Here is a 16,493-nt window from a genome sequence, read left to right on the forward strand (position 1 = left end):
GGGGGGGGATGATGTGAAGGGGCAGAGGAGTGGACACAGCATGGTGGGGTTCAGGACATTATTGTGGTGGGAGGGGGACAGGGAACACTACAGTGGGGGGGCTTGATGTGAAGGGGGGCTGATGGCACTGCTTTGGGGGGGGGGTACAAGACACTACTGGGAGGGGGCAGAGAACACTACAGGGGGGGGTCAGGTGAAGGGGGGAAGAGAGGACACTAAATTGGGCTACGGAACCTCTCCTGTGGAGAGAGGGGGCAGAGGACACTGTGGGGGGGGCGAGTGTGATGTGAAGGGGGCAGAGGACACAGCATTGGAGGTTATAGGACACTATCGTGGGGGAGGGGGGGCAGAGGAGAGGGGGCAGAGGACACTATAGTGGGAAGGTGATGTGAAGGGGACAGCGGACATTTCTTGGGGGGTGGGCAGAGGATACTAAAGTGGGGGATAATGTGAAAGGCAGAGGAGCCTGCTTTGGGTGGGGTACAGGACACTATTGTGGGGGGACATAGGACATTGCAGTGGGGAGGGGTGATGTGAAGGGGGCAGAGGACACAGCATTCGGGGTTACAGAACACTGCGATGGGGGGGTGATGTGAAAGGGATATAGGACACGGAGTTGGGGACGGGACAGAACACTATTGTGGAGTGAGGGGGCAGGTGACACTGCAGTTGGGGGGGTACAGAACACTACTGTAGGGGAAGGGGGGCAGAGGACACTATAGTGGGAGGGTGATCTGAAGAAGACCGCAGACACTGCTATGGGGGGGGGGGGGGGGGAGGATACTACAGTGGGGGAGTTGCCTTTTTCCCAACATTCACAGTGCTGGTGGAAAAAGTGTGAATTCCTAGACTAATGAGATCTCCAAGAGCTAATTGGAGTGAGATGTCAGCCAACTGGAGCCCAATCAATGAGATGAGATTGGAGGTGGTAGTTACAGCTGCCCTACCCTATAAAAAAAACACACCATTTCTGGGTTTTTCTTTTGACAATTAGCATTGCCTGATGTGAATGATGCCTCACACAAAAGAGCTCTCAGACCTACGATTAAGAATTGTCGACTTGCATAAAACTGGAAAGGGTTATAAAAGTATCTCCAAAAGCCTTGCTGTTCATCAATCCACGGTAAGACAAATTGTCTATAAATGGAGAAAGTTCAGCACTGCTGCTACTCTCCCTAGGAGTTGGCGTCCTGTAAAGATGACTGCAAGAGCGCAGCTCAGACTGCTCAATGAGGTGAAGAAGAATCCTAGAGTGTCAGCTAAAGACTTCCAAAAGTCTCTGGCATATGCCAACATCTCTGTTAGCGAATCTACAATATGTAAAACACTAAACAAGAATGGATTTCATGGGAGGATACCACAGAAGAAGCCACTGCTATCCAAAAAAAAAACATTGCTGCACGTTTACAGTTTGCACAAGAGGACCTGGATGTTCCACAGCAGTACTGGCAAAATATCCTGTGGACATATGAAACCAAAGTTGAGTTGTTTGGGAGAAACACACAACACTATGTGTGGAGAAAAAGAGGCACAGCACACCAACATCAAAACCTCATCCCAACTGTGAAGTATGGTGGTGGGGGCATCATGGTTTGGGGCTGCTTTGCTACGTCAGGGCCTGGACGGGTTGCTATCATCGAAGGAGAAGTTAAGGCCACCTTTCCACCAGCTGAAGTGCAACAGAAGATGGGTGTTGCAAACGGACAACGACCCAAAGCATAGAAATAAATCAACAGAATGGCTTAAACAGAAGAAAATATACCATCTGAAGTGGCCCAGTCAGAGTCCTGACCTCAACCCAATTGAGATGCTGTGGCATGACCTCAAGAAAGCGATTCACACCAGACATCCCAAGAATATTGCTGAACTGAAACAGTTCTGTAAAGAGGAATGGTCAAGAATTACTCCTGACCGTTGTGCACGTATGATCTGCAACTACAGGAAACGTTTGGTTGAAGTTATTGCTGCCAAAGGAGGTTCAACCAGTTATTAAATCCAAGGATTCACATACTTTTTCCACCTGCACTGTGAATGTTTACATGGTGTGTTCAATAAAAACATGGTACCATTTAATTATGTGTGTGTTATTAGTTTAAGCAGACTGAGATTGTTTATTGTTGTGACTTAGATGAAGATCAGATCGCATTTTATGACCAATTTGTGCACAAAGAAATATCATTCCAAAAGGATTCACATACTTTTTATTGCAACTGTATATTTGTGAGCAACTATTTTCAAGGGTGAAGCATACAAAGGGAAACATTTGAAACAAAATATCTGATGAGCTCCTTGAGAATGCAATGAGAATTGCTACTACAGCCATCAAATAAGTTGCATTTGTTTATAACAAATAGTGTCAAATATTGCACCAGTTTTATGTTGCCTTCTTTTACAATAAAAAATATGACATTAAAAAAAAAACATTTTATTACTCAGGTACATTATCTATATCAGTGATCGTTAACTTGTGATCTGCACAACCTTTTCTACTCATCAGCTATTCTTATTGTTAGTGTATTTTATGTGTGGCCCAAGACAATTCCTCTTCTTCCAATGTGGTCCAGGAAGGTCAAAAGGCTGGACGCCCCTGCCTTTGATGTCTCACATATGGTCTCTCACCTAGTAACAGCTTATTTGTATTGTTTCAGAAAATACACTTTGCGTGTTGTGAATAATGAGGTGCTTGGATGTTGTTTCTCAGTGATGCAAGACATACTAATATCTATGGAAGCGTGAGTGTAAAATGACATGCATATAGCATCATTACACTTAACCATGCTTGCATGTATCTCACTGTGCGCCCAATCACAGACCCTCTGCAGCGATATACCGAAGACCTATGATTACGCACGCTGTGTGAAACACGGAACCCTGTTGGCTTCTTATCTTGCTGTGTGCACATCTTACCATGTTGACGTTTATGGATTTACATTAGCTGGTTCAATAAAACATATATTTTATACAAGCCAGTGCAGCCCAAGAACTGTATACCAAGAAGGAATGCCGAATAAAAGAATAAAAAGGAACCACTTACAAAATTACAACTTTCCTGCCCAGGCCAATTTTCAGCTTTCAGCGCTGTCACACTTTGAATGACAATTGCGCAGTCATGCAACACTGTGATGTTTTATCATTTTTTTTCAGACAAATAGAGCTTTCTTTTGATGACATTTTTTTTTTTTTTTTTTTTGCTAAATAAATTAAATACCAAAAAATGTGGGGGAAAAATAGGCCTTTTCCTACAGCTTACCTGTAAAATCCTGTGTGTGATATCTTGGTTTAAGTGAAAACTGGACACTACTTTAGGCAGAAAGGCCGGATGATGACGCAACACCACCTATAATCAAATATGGCTCTTTACAAGAAAAAGCTGCCAAGTCTGACACCTTCTTTGCCGAGGTCTTCGCGACCAAAAAAAAAACAAATTTCCTTGTCAAAAGGATCAGAGTAATATGCCAAATAGGCTCAAAAGGCTGTTTTTGCAAAGCAGCCAAGACCAGATTCAAATCCCAGGGACACAAAGAAGGCCTGACTGGCAGAGTTATATGAACTACCCCTTGTATAAAGGCTCAAACCAAGGAAAGCAAAGCAATTAGTCTTCGAAAAAATACAGACAGATAAGGTCGAGATAGGACTTGATTGTACGTAAAGCCAGCTTAATTTCTACCCCCAACTGTAGAAATGCAAGAATTCTTCATATGACACAGTAACAGGGATGTCATTTCCTGGCCTCACATTAGGAAATACAAGACTTCCAAAATCTGTAGTAAATAGTCCTCAAAGCTGGTATTCTCGCATTTAACAGGGTAGTCACCACTGAGCCAAAAAGCCCTTAATTTTTCAAAATCCGGGCCTCAATAGCCAAACCATTAAATTTAGCAACTTTAAGGCAAGATGGAATACTGGACCTTGAGAGAGAAAGCCTGGATGAAGTGGAAGGGACCATGGTTTCCCCACTGCAAACCTTACGATTTCTGTGTACTAAAACTTTCTGAACCGAGCTGGGGCTACCAGTATTACTAGCTTTCCCTCCTCTCCGGGAAAACATTTAAATAGAAGCCCTTGAACCTCTCGTCTGTCGGCGCCTCTACAATTACGCCTTGCAACCTTAAACGGACTAGTGTCTGGAATAAAGATTCTTTTTAACAAGTCTGTAGAAACATTAGCCTTTAGAAATTGAGATGGGGGAAACTCCTGGAAACTCTAGCTTGTAGCCTAGAGACACAGTGGAATTGACCCATCTGTCCTGGATCCCTTTTCCCAGGCATCTGAAAATTGAAGAAGCCTTTGCCCCACCCAAACGAGTGAGGGCGCCCCTTCAAGAGGAGGCCTTAGAACCTGGTTTGGCAGGTTTCAGGACCCAGGGCCTTTTCTTCCCTTGTCCTTGAGGCTTACCTCTCGATCTGTACAGCGGACGCCATCGAAACTGTCTGGAGGTTGAGGTACTAGGCTCCCAGGTGCTTGAGACCTTAAATGAAGGACGCTTTTTCCTTCTAACAGATAAGAGCGCACTCTTATCCCCCTGAAATTTTCTGTATATACTTATCCAAATCATCGCCAAACAAAAGTTCCCCACGAAAGGGAAAACCTGCCAATAGCCTTTTGCAAGGCAATTACTCTGACCAATTCTTTAACCATAGAATTCTGCTCACGCGCACAGACAAGAGCAAAGCGTGACACGTGCTGAATAGAATCCTTAAGAGCATCCACTGCGAAGCATAAGGCCCATGGTAGGTCTGCCAACTTGCGAGCAGATTCTCCTGAAGCAGGAATACACTTAATGACTCATTTAAATTGGTCCTTCAAAGATTGACAAATTCCTATGGCCACCACAGCATGTTGAGCTGCTGAGCCAGCGATAGCAATATTAGCTCTTTTATCAGCTAGATCTTTAAAAACCTGGGCATTGTCTACAGGATAGGTTAAGCTTTTGTTCACAGAGGAAATAGCAGCATCATTGCTGGCATACTCCACTTTTTTTGTGTATTTTTCTCCATTAGATACAAAAGTGAAAATCTTTTACGAGGAAAAAAAAACAACTATCAGGATGATCCCAGTCTGCATATACTAACTGCTCCAGCACCGGGTGCAAAAGGAAAGCAGGAGAACTCTGCGGAGGCCACAAAGAACTCAAAGAGGAGAAGGTTTCAGAAACCTCTACCGGAGGCAATTTAAATCCAGAACAGACCAATTCCATAAGGGAATGAACTAACAATCTCTGGGATTGAGAAGCTGAGAAAGGCTCTTGGGATGAGGAGTCATCCGCCTGACCCTCTTCCCAGTCATTCAGAGGCACTTCTGCATCCTCTGCTCATTCCTGTTCCATTACTGGAGGATCAGGAGAGGGAGAAGGAGATCTTTTTCCCACCTTGGGAGACAGAAGCGATCATACCAGCTATCTTGCCATCCATACCAGCCAACACTGATGCCAAATCATCTTTTGTAATGTATGCTGAGGCTGAAGCTTTGGAAATAGCCACTATGCCCGATATCCATAATGGCTCAGATTGGCCAGTTGCCTCTGGCCATTCAAGGGAGGATAGCACTTCAGAAGCATGACTTAGGATACTCAGATCCTGACAGCAGCGCCCTTGCGCCCCTTCCTGCTGTGTTCCTCCCACTCCACCTTCGGGAAGACATTGCTTCAAGCAAAATATTGAGGTGCCCAACATTTTGTGTACTCAATCCACTGCTGAGCTGTAGTCCAGCTTGTAAAAAAAGAAAAATACTCAGCGTAAAGGAAAAATCCCAAAACAGTAAGTACCCCTAGAAAGAACTGCTGCCCCTACTGATATACTATCACCTAAGTGAAGTATACTAGATTAAAAAGAGATAAAGTGTAGGTATGGGCTGTTACAATATTTAACTAAAAAATAGTAAATGACACTGTTACACCCTCTGCAAAAAGCAATAATGGAGATAGGGACACAAAACAAGATGGAACCAACTGGCAATCAAAAAACATTGGAGTGTAACCAGGTATATGGCTCCAATATACTATATTCCTACACAATGTGTCACACCCTCTGACTGGTGTCCACACTCCTCCAGATGGAATAGAAAAAAAAAATACTGATGTGTATAATATTCAGTATTGAGCTAAATTTATAGAGGCTTCACTATATTAGTAAAAACTGTCGGAAGAACCATGAAAAGGGACATCAGTGTGTTAGATCCTCAGTACAGTGGTAATTGACCCGCAATTCTCTAGAAAATATATGTAATTGATGTTTGATATCCCTTATAACTCACGATTTTCTAAGATATAAATATTCCTTAATAATAAATTATCCACTAACTCCAAAAATGAATTGTGCGCTCTTAGAAAGGTTAAAATTTTGAATAAAGTGTGTAAATAGAAATATAATAATGCCAATAGGGTATGGGTGAAATTGTGTGTGTACTGAATGAAACACTCATGAGCGTGTAAGAAAAGCCACAAAGTGGATTATACCCTCTGGCGGGTGTTATCGTGAAATTATATATTCAAATGCAATAGCCTAAAAACCTTAATGTGATTAATCTAAACTGAACCTAGTACATAGATGATGGGACTACACTTTGGCTTCAAACCAGCATAAATTCTTACACTTGCACAGTAAGGGATTTTGTACGATTAGAGTCAGGTGTATGATTAACCAATTATACCAAGCAGGTGTTAATGAACATCCATTTCATATGTAGGTTAAAACACAGTCATTAACTGAAACAGAAACAGCTGTGTAGGAGGCTCAAAACTGGGCGAGGAACAGTCAAACTCTGCTTCTAATGACCCCAAACATGCAGTCAATGTCATTAAGAGCTATCTTCAGTGTAAAGAAAAAGGAGTCTTAGAAGTGATGGGTTGCTCCCCACAGAGCCCTGATCTCAACAACACTGAGTTTGCCTCTGATTACATGAAGTGACAGAAGGATTTGAGGCAGAACATCTGCAGTTAGTTTTCTAAGATGTTTGGAACCTACCTACCAAGTTCTTTCAAAACTGTACAAGTGTACCTAGAAGAAAATGCTGCATTGAAGGCAAAGGTGGTCACACTAAAAATGTAATTCATTTGGATTTCTCTTCTGTCCATTTACTTAATTTTTTTTATCAATTAACAAAATGGAAACTATTAACACTTCTATTTCTAAAAACATTCTTAATTTACAGCATTTTTTTCACACCTGCCTAAAACATTTCCATAGTAGTGTAAATCATACATATGAGGGTTCACGGACATGTTAATATGGTATAGCCACAGATTTACAGATACATAAACATGAATACCTCCCTGCTTATGTCAATGCAGAAGGATGACCAAACATCTGCAGTGTTTGTACGGGGAGAGTGGTTGGCTAAAAATATTCAATGCAGCCAACTTCTATTTTACTGGGGATGAATTGGATGGGGTGTCTGGTGTGGTCTGCCATATTCTGTGATGGAGTGTGCAGATTTACTTTTCCCTGTCCCCCAAGTTCGACACATCCTCTTAGCACTGAACATGTCACTGTCTTACAGCTGGTATGGAGACATATAACCAGTAAAATTGGGTCACTCAAAGTTGGGAGCAATAGCTGAATCACAAGATCTCAACAAGGGAGGCATACACCCAAATGGAAATGATTGTTTCAGGGGATACTAAAGAAAAGTAATACATTTCAAATATTAAACCATAAACAACATAACTAGGAAATGACTTACGTTAAAACAGAAGGTAATGTTTAGAATGAGGACAAAGTGTGGGCAAGAGGGCCGGCTGCCCTGGGCACAATGGTTATTTGTAGGGATGGAGTGGCCTTCCTTCTGTTACAAGGCGTACAGGAGTAGTGACAGTGAGGTTGACAAGCGAGTGACTGTTGGGCGTAGGATCCCCAAAGCTTGCATCATTAACAGGGGGGACTGCGGTTTGGCATCTTTGCCCTGGGCGCTGGATAACATTGTCCTGGCACTGCCCCTGACATGATTTGTGAAAGATTAGAATTATTCTTAGTTTTAGGCATTTACCACTCACTCCCTGGTATGTTCCTACTGCAAACATGAGGACAAATCCCCCTGTGGGGTCACAGGCAACAATAAAAAATAAAAAAAAATAAGCTACCGAAACATAATAAATTTAAACACAATGCTAAACAAAAACTACTGGCCCACAAGATTCTGAGCCTTTTCCACTAACCAAATATGCATTGGGGGGACAAATCAATCATTCCATTGACATTTACAAAAAGTCACAAAAATTATTTTGTATCAAGACTGCAACGCTTTACTTGACTGGCAGACAACCACATAGGCAAATGTTTAAGTTTTTTGGCACAAGCTCAGCTTTAACATTGATTTGCACAGAAGCTCTGCTATATATTAAAGCCCATTGAAATGCAGAGTGTAAAGCTGACTTTAAAGATAATTCAATTAGGTGAGTCTACCATTCTTCAAATTTAAAGCTGAACTTTTTGTTCTAGATTTCTTTGTAATATTGTAATAAAAAAAAAAAAAAAAATCTCAATTCTTTATATATGCAATGGAGCCTTTCAATATTATATATATATATATATATATATATATATATATATATATATATATATATATATATATATATATATATATAAAACCAATTAAATTCTTCTCTTCTAGTTATGCATGAAGTCAGTCTTGTGAATAATCAAGTACAGCTCTGACAGCTCTGTGGTTGGTTCTGAGACAGTCAATGCCTCCTCATTACAACCACCACGTCTTCTTTCTATAGCTAAAAAGTATTGCTGTATGTGCAGATCCATTTCTTACTTCTGGCAGCCAACTATGCCTTCTTGTTAAAGTCCAATTCCAACTCACCCTTGCCCTCCATCCTCTGTTACATACCAAGTTCTGGTCCTATTCACTGCTTCTCCTTTACGGCTTGGTCCGCAATAATGCAGAGAGCAACACAATACTGTGAGTACAGGGAGCCATGCCGATTCTCCCCAAGGGTTAAAGAAGCCTTGCACTCACAGCAAAATGGGTTGAATGATGCTGGGCAGGGCTGCTGTTAGAAATCATGGAGCCCCAAACTGCTTACATGACAGGGGCTCGCTCCCCCCCCCCCCAACCCTCCAGATAATATCAAATTATATTTTTGATAAAAAAATACACTAAAATCATTACTATATGACATATTTACCAGTCTCTTCCCCTGCTCTCAATCCTGAAACATCCCCTTGTCTGGCTGCAGATGGGAGAGGAGGAAAGCCGGGAAAACCTGCAGGGAAAAGGAGCGCACACCGGGGACGGGGACAAGGAAGCAAGAACTAATCCCCCATGCAGCACAGCTGGGGGGAGGGTAACGGAAGAGAAGCCAGCAGCCCTGCAGCGGAAGACAGTGTCTGCAATAAGACAGTACAGCTGGCCCCTTTGCTCAACAGGTGTCTGGGCCTCCCTTTTGAATAGATGGGGCCCAGGCGGACTGTCTGCACTGCCTTATCAGCAGCCCTGATGCTGGGCATTAATCAACTGAGAGGACAGGAGGTGGACCTCAGAGGGCAAGTCTGTGGGGAATATTCCTGGAAAGGAAATAAAGAATGCAGGAAACAAATTTAATCAAATGGATTGAGGTAGTCCATATGTGATGTATTTTGTGAAATAGAGCATTTACTTTTTGGGTTTTCCATATCCTGAAGAAGGGCGCCAAGTCTCAACAAATGCATAGACAGATGGGACACCTGTCTATGATACTGTATTGTTACATTTGTGATTTTGAGTCTTCAAATTGTCATCAGATATATTGTATGAGATATCCAATGTTGAGGTTGGGCCATTTCACACCTATGTGCTTTTGCCACTCTAGAAGGCACCTTTCAAGCATGACAAAGGCACATTAAAATTATTTCCCTTGTTGCGCACCCTAGGGGTGCGCAGAGGCACAATGTGTCACCTGTTTAACGATGGTCAGGGTACATCTACCAGTGTGTGGCTTGCTGCAAACTGCATATCACAAGCACAAATTCAAGCAGGAGAAAAGCAATGGGCGGGGTCAGATACATGATGTCATCATGCACACCGTTTGTGGGTGTGGCAGCGCCGACTCTTGCAATACCTGCTGCAATGTATAATTTCTATGGAAGTGCAATTTTAATAAACTATATTATTCTTTGGGAATACTACGCTACGAGACTGGCTTCTTTACTTGCCGAGACTGACACTTCGGACCTTTGAGCCATTTTAGCGCTGGAGTTTATGTTAGCTGCAGAGCAGCAAGGCACACACTGAACTCTGTATTGGGATCTGACATTCCGGTAAGGAGTGCATACTCAACGATGGGTTGGAGTCAGGAGCACATTTTGGATGGCACAGTGTTGGCAGAGAATGTCTATATTTATGAAGAATTAAAGTATTGGGAATTTCTTACACTTATAAGTTTTTATTAAACACTTTGTACATTATTTTATTTGTAAATTTTGAGAACGTTAATTATAAGTGGATAAATAAACTGAGAAATATTGTGTTACTGAGTATTGGAAGGGGCAGAACACCCTAATTAATTATTAGCGATCAATTGGCACAATTTGTATTTAGCTTGTTTACAAGTTTATAAAAGCTCACCATGCCTCTTACTAAATACCTTGGACTGTCCACTCTCCAAAAAGGGATTGTTTGTACTGTACTGTTCTGGCATTTTAGGGCCTTAAGAAATGAGATAGTCCATCAGAAATACAGTATATACCATATATACCATAACCTGTTTCACACAGATTAAATAATATACACAGATGTGGGTTATTTTTAACAAAAAAAATGTAGCAGAATAAATTTTCGCCTCAATTTATGAAGGAGGATCATTTTTTTTTTACAACGTTTTATAGGAGAACTGAAGAAAAACAGGTTTTTATTTAAAAAATGTCAGTATAAATTTATTTATATAGAAAAACAAATTAAAAAACAAGTGGTGATTAAATACCACCAAAAGAAAGCTCTATGTGTCTCATAGTTGCAGGGTTGCATGATTAAGTGCGTCAGTGCTGAAAGCTGACAATTGGCCTGGGCAGAAAGGGGGGTGAAAATGTCCAGTATGGAGGTAGTGTTAATGAACACAGATCCACAGTAATACCTGTCCTTCAACCTAACCTAAACCTGCCTCAGCCTAACAACAATCCTTAAAGGGAAACTAGAATAGCTTAGCGTTAATTTTTTCATTTTTCTTTTTTGGGGGGGGGGGGGGTTTGGGGGGGCGGTTGGTCTTAAAGTATATGATTCCCCAATATTTCATATTACTGTTTATGTGTCTGTAGTACTATGTACTTGTATGATAAAATTATCCTGTTCGCTCTGTGAGACTCGCTGGATTCACAGATCGGAGTAAGGGGTTGATCCCGACCCCTTACCACGTGATCAGCTGTCAGCCAATGATGGATGATCATGTAATGTCAACAGACCCGGTAATCGGCTATCTTTTCCTCTCGTGCTGACAGCGTGAGGAGAAAAAAAAAAAGTGAATCACCAGCGGCTGTGTGAGGGACATCACATCCAATCATGGCGAGTATATTTTCACAAGCACTAAAACTTTGGTATCAGCCTTAGTTTTTGATATTTATATTTTTACATGTATATATGTTTACTTTATTAGGTCACAATATTTAGCGCTACACATTATCTTTGCACATTGAGAAAAAAAAAATCCCCAGCAGCTGTCCAAGTTCTCAGGAAAGAGGACCTTGATCAACCATGCTGGCGTATTCCTTGGGCTCAATTTGCCCATCCAACGCTATGCAAAGGAAACACAAATGAAAGGAAACATTTAGGAGACTACAATACAAAAAAGCTGAGTCCTGCAGGAATTGATAACTTTATCTTTTAAAAGTATCAGGCAAATACACCAAACACCTGGACTAAACAATACAAGTTGTAAGAGACTCCAAATTCCATGATTTTCTTGGGGCTACAATCAGTTGTTTAAATCCAAAAGAGGATTAAAAGATTCTTTCAAATATACGCACCATCACTTCTATATGCTTAAGCCTGGTATAGAACACTGTAAAGTCTGCAACGTTATTAGGCTATTAAGTTGACTGACTGCTAAAACAATTTACTTTCAATTTTCTTAAGCAGTGCTTAGGGGCTGGAGTGGCGGCACACAGAGAAAGTTACAGGTATTATTTGCCATTCCACTGCGGGATCTGCTAAAGACGGCTCCATTCTTCTATTTAATCCTCTTTGCTTGTACATCACCGCTTAAATTTATTATAATATGCATTAACTCCAGTTCTTAGCTCACTCTATGACCAAGAAAAGCCTATTTCAGCATATTTCCTTCCATTCACCCCGGGCTCATACAAAGAAAGAGAAGGGAATAAGTATTACATGAGTTTCCCATTAAAAGCAAATTATGCTTAAAGCTAAAAATGTACTTTTCCATGGAATTTATATATATAAAAAAAAAAAAAAAGATACAACTGCAGTGGAGAGTGCACCTGTACTAATGGAGTAAACTATACATTACAAAGCAATAAAGTAGGCACCATTTTTTAAATGAAGCCTTATAAAGGTTGTTATATATTTAGTAAGAATAGGGGGGGGAGGGGGGCAACATTATATATATTTTTCATGTTAAAGTATAAGAACAGTCATAACATTTTCCAAACCCATATCAGGTTATTTTTGCTATCTGTGCTCTACTGGAGAAATTTCTCTTTACTTCCCGTCCAGGAAAAGCAACATGAAATGACAAATCGATAGTTTCCAAAAAAACTATTAGATAAGCACCTGAATGACCTCAACCTACAGGGATATACAATGTAATACTGACATATAATCACACACATAGGTTGGACTCTTCTCAACCACACCTACTATGTAACTATGAAAGGTCCACTTTAAAACCCTGCTTCCAATCCAATCAAGTTTCAATCCATTATTATGTACTGCAGGGCAAAGGATTAGAAAGTTAAAGTGGTGTTGCCACCAAAAAAATAAAACTACTTAAAATTCTTTAAAAAAATCAAAAAATAATAATTGGCAAAAAAAAAAATTTTTTACTCACCTCTAAATACCGGTTGCTAGGGGGTCCCTCGTAGTCTGCCTTCTTCATTGCCCGGGCTGGTGACATCACTTCCCCTCGCGCCGCACATTCACCTGGGACCTGTCATGTGTCCCAGGTGACTGTACGGCGTATCACGGCGCCCTGCGCCGCTCGCGCATGCGCAGTGGGTGCCCGGCTGTGAAGCCACAGCCGGGTGCCCACAGTATGCATGACGGCGCCGCGAGCGGAGCAGGGAGCGAGGGGGGGGCTTCGTTCCCCCGCATCGCTGGACCCTGGGGCAGGTAAGTGTCCGATTATTAAAAGCCAGCAGCTGCAGTATTTGTAGCTGCTGACTTTTAATTTTTTTTTTTTTAGGGGGTACCCCACTTTAAGTCATTGAAATTTAACATTACTTATAGCAATGTTTGGAAAAACACTGAATCAAAAAGTACAAGCCTCAGAGTTGGCACATAAACAGCACTGGGGGCTATTATAGAACCAAACACGATTAAGTAAATACAATTTAGTGGTTAAAGTGATTTTAAGAATAGAGCAGCTTCAGTTTGAACATTTTTACCCAAAACATAACCAATATTGCTTTACACACTTAGGAGTAGTCTGTACAATGTTAGCCATTAATTATTGTGGATAGTTTGGCGTTTAAGTGATACGTTTTGTCTTACCTAAAGCGACACTAAATGTTTAGGCAAATCTCACAAGCAGCATAGAATCGCTGCAGTATAATAACATTTAAACATTTGTTCCACATACCATTTGCATGTTAGTTACAAACTCACTTCATGTGCCCCCAACACAGTCTCCTCCTCAACTTCCATTACGTAGTTGCGAGAAGTGCTCATCTATAGCAGTTATGTGCACTACTCTGCTCAAACTGCATTTCCCAGAGTTACGTTGTTGTTATTCCTTCATTAATGGGCTTGCTTCTGCTCTATTACATGCCTGTACTGAATACGTCAGCATTTATTACTGTAATCCTTTTGGAAGGAGAAAAGGATGGCTACTTTTCCATATTAATGGAGACCATGTATAGTCAAAGTAGCCACTCTTATTAAGGAAGATCAATAGCAACTGAGTTCCCAACAGCTACTCCTGGAAAAATATACCAATCCTGGTAATGATACAATCATTGTCTCGCAACAGGAACAAAGTAAAAGTAAAAGAAAAATACAATGCTGAGGCATGATTTAGATGAGAAGAGGGAGATTTGGGGGGATTTGGGAAATGCCTGGACAAAAGCTTAATCAGGACTCCGACAGTGACTGATAAGACGCTGTTATTCTGATTAATTAGAAAACTGCAGTATAGCATTCTATTATTGGTGAACATCAACCTTTTAGAAGTTTTTCAAATTATTATTATACAGGATTTATGTAGCGTCAACAGTTCGTTCAGCGCTTTACAACACGAGAGCAGACAGTACAGTTACAATGAAATTTAATACAGGAGGAATCAGAGGGCCCTGCTCATTAGATCTTACAATCTAAAAGGGAGGGTCAAGTTATAAAAGGTAATAGCTGTGTGGGATGAGCTGATGGAGAAAATTAAAGTACAGTTGTTAGGTGAAGGCAGGATATACTTCTCTGAAGAGAACATTTTTCAATGATCACCCAAAAGTGGCTAAAGTAGGAGATAGTCAGACAAATTAGGGTAGAGAATTCCAAAGGATGGCAGAGACGCAGGAGAAGTCCTAGAGGCGAGCATGAGAAGAGGTGACAAGGGAACTAGAGAGAGCAGGAGGTCTTGGGAGGAACAAAGAGAACAATGTGGTTGTTTTTTTGAGACATTAGTGATGTAGCTGGGAATCAAGTTGTGGCTGGCTCTATAAGTTATTGTTAATATTTTGAATTGAATTTGTGGATTGAGTGGCCGCCAAAGGAGGATAGGCAGACAGGGCTAGCAGAAGCTGAGTGGTTTCTAAGGTGGATGAGTTTGGCAGCAGCATCCATGATGGACTGAATAGGGGATAGCTCATGTAAAGGTAAGCCAATGAGGAGGGAGTTGCAGTAGTCGAGGCGAGAGATAACCAGGTAGTGAATTTGGTTCTTTGTAGTGTCATTGGCTGAGAAGACTGGATGAGAAGGTGTTAATGAGGGTGATAAATAGGTCTGTGGATGCAAGAATTGTATTTTTGGAGGGCAGATTTATATTGGTTAAATTCTTTGAGACTTAGTTCTTAGTCTCATACCACAGATGCTCAAAAGCGCAGCATGTTTTTTGAGACTTCTGGTATCATCTGTTTGCCAGGGTTGTAGGGCCTGATTTTGTGTGTAGTGAGGGGGCAAGCTCGTCCAGGGTGGAGGACAGGGATCTATTGTAGTCAGAAGCGGCTACATTGAGGCCGAACGGGGATGAGATTTTGTCAGAGGTGGTCAGTAGCAGAATAGAGAAGAGAATAGTTGAAGTGGTGAAGATTTCAGAAGAGAGAAAGTAGGGTAGCCGAGCCAGGCAGAGAAGTCATCAAGGAAAGACGATACTTTTCCGGGGGGGGGGGGGGGGGCTCGGGCAGAAGATCAAAGCAAATATGAAGAAAAAAAAAAAAAAAATAGACATAAAAAATGAGCTACAAGGGATGATAGAGAGGGAGGAGAGTGAAGACCCTGGAAGGTGCTCTGTGGAGATAGGAGGATTCCCACTCCACCTCCCTTGCATCCACTAGGTCTAGTCAAATAAGTCTAGAGAAGGTCACCATGGGAGAGTAAAAGCAGGAGAAGCAGTGTTGGATTATGCCAGGTTTTGAAGATAGCAAGTAGATTAAAGGAGTTAGGGACAAAAAGGTCATAAACAGACGCAAGTTTGTTGCAGACAGAACGGGCATTCCAGAGGGAACAGGAGAAGGGGAGGCTGGTTTTGGGAAGAAGAGGAAGGCAAACTAAGCTACTGCCAAAGGGTATGGGGTGTTGGGGGCATCGGGTACAGTTGAACAAAGGTTTGGGGATATATCTCTAGAGGCTGGGGGGAGGAGCAGATGGTGAGGGAGGTAAAATGAGAGTGTGATTTATATGAGGGGTCATGCCTCAGCATCCTGGGGGTTTTATTAGCATATGGGATTACAATCAGGAGGTGGTGATGAGTGAGGGTGATATATAGATTATGGGGTGGAGAAGAGGGGTAAAGGAGAGAGAGTTAAGTTTAAGGAGTGAGGATACAACTGTGAAAAGGCAAGGTAAAGAGCACATGTTAGAGCGAGGAAGGAAAGCTAAATGGGGAAACAAGGTCACTTGCAGTCTGTTTTGTAAAGTAGCTTGCTGTAGAGGTTCGCTTCATGTAATCACTGAAGTGTAAGAGCGGAAGTGGCACTAAATTAAAAGAAGGGCACTTTATTGGAAGAATCCCAACATGTGTCCCCCATAAAGGTGGTCTTGTTTTATACTGTCGTGGGAGTGGATAGAATTTGTCAATCAATCAGGAGTTAATATCAGGCACACCACTATCACAATCAAACTGCAAGAGGACCAAGAGGACAGGGGTGTAAAAATTAGGGTAAGCCCATAATTTAGGTAAGATAATGGTT

At 41.6% G+C, this 16,493-nt stretch overlaps 1 protein-coding gene and 1 long non-coding RNA gene across 3 annotated transcripts in view; one reads left to right on the forward strand and one right to left on the reverse strand.

Annotated features, from left to right (window-relative positions):
* The window catches only part of NBAS (NBAS subunit of NRZ tethering complex), a 1,050,553-nt gene that overhangs the window by 879,174 nt on the left and 154,886 nt on the right, over positions 1 to 16,493 (reverse strand). The gene's annotated exons all lie outside the window — the stretch shown is intronic.
* Positions 1 to 16,493, forward strand: part of LOC143988895 (uncharacterized) — a 48,721-nt gene that overhangs the window by 26,427 nt on the left and 5,801 nt on the right. The window lies entirely within an intron of this gene.

This window comes from Lithobates pipiens, unplaced genomic scaffold (genome assembly GCF_037356315.1).
Source record: "Lithobates pipiens isolate NorthernLeopardFrog02 unplaced genomic scaffold, aLitPip1_a1.2 Scaffold_18, whole genome shotgun sequence".
Lineage (NCBI taxonomy): Eukaryota > Metazoa > Chordata > Amphibia > Anura > Ranidae > Lithobates > Lithobates pipiens.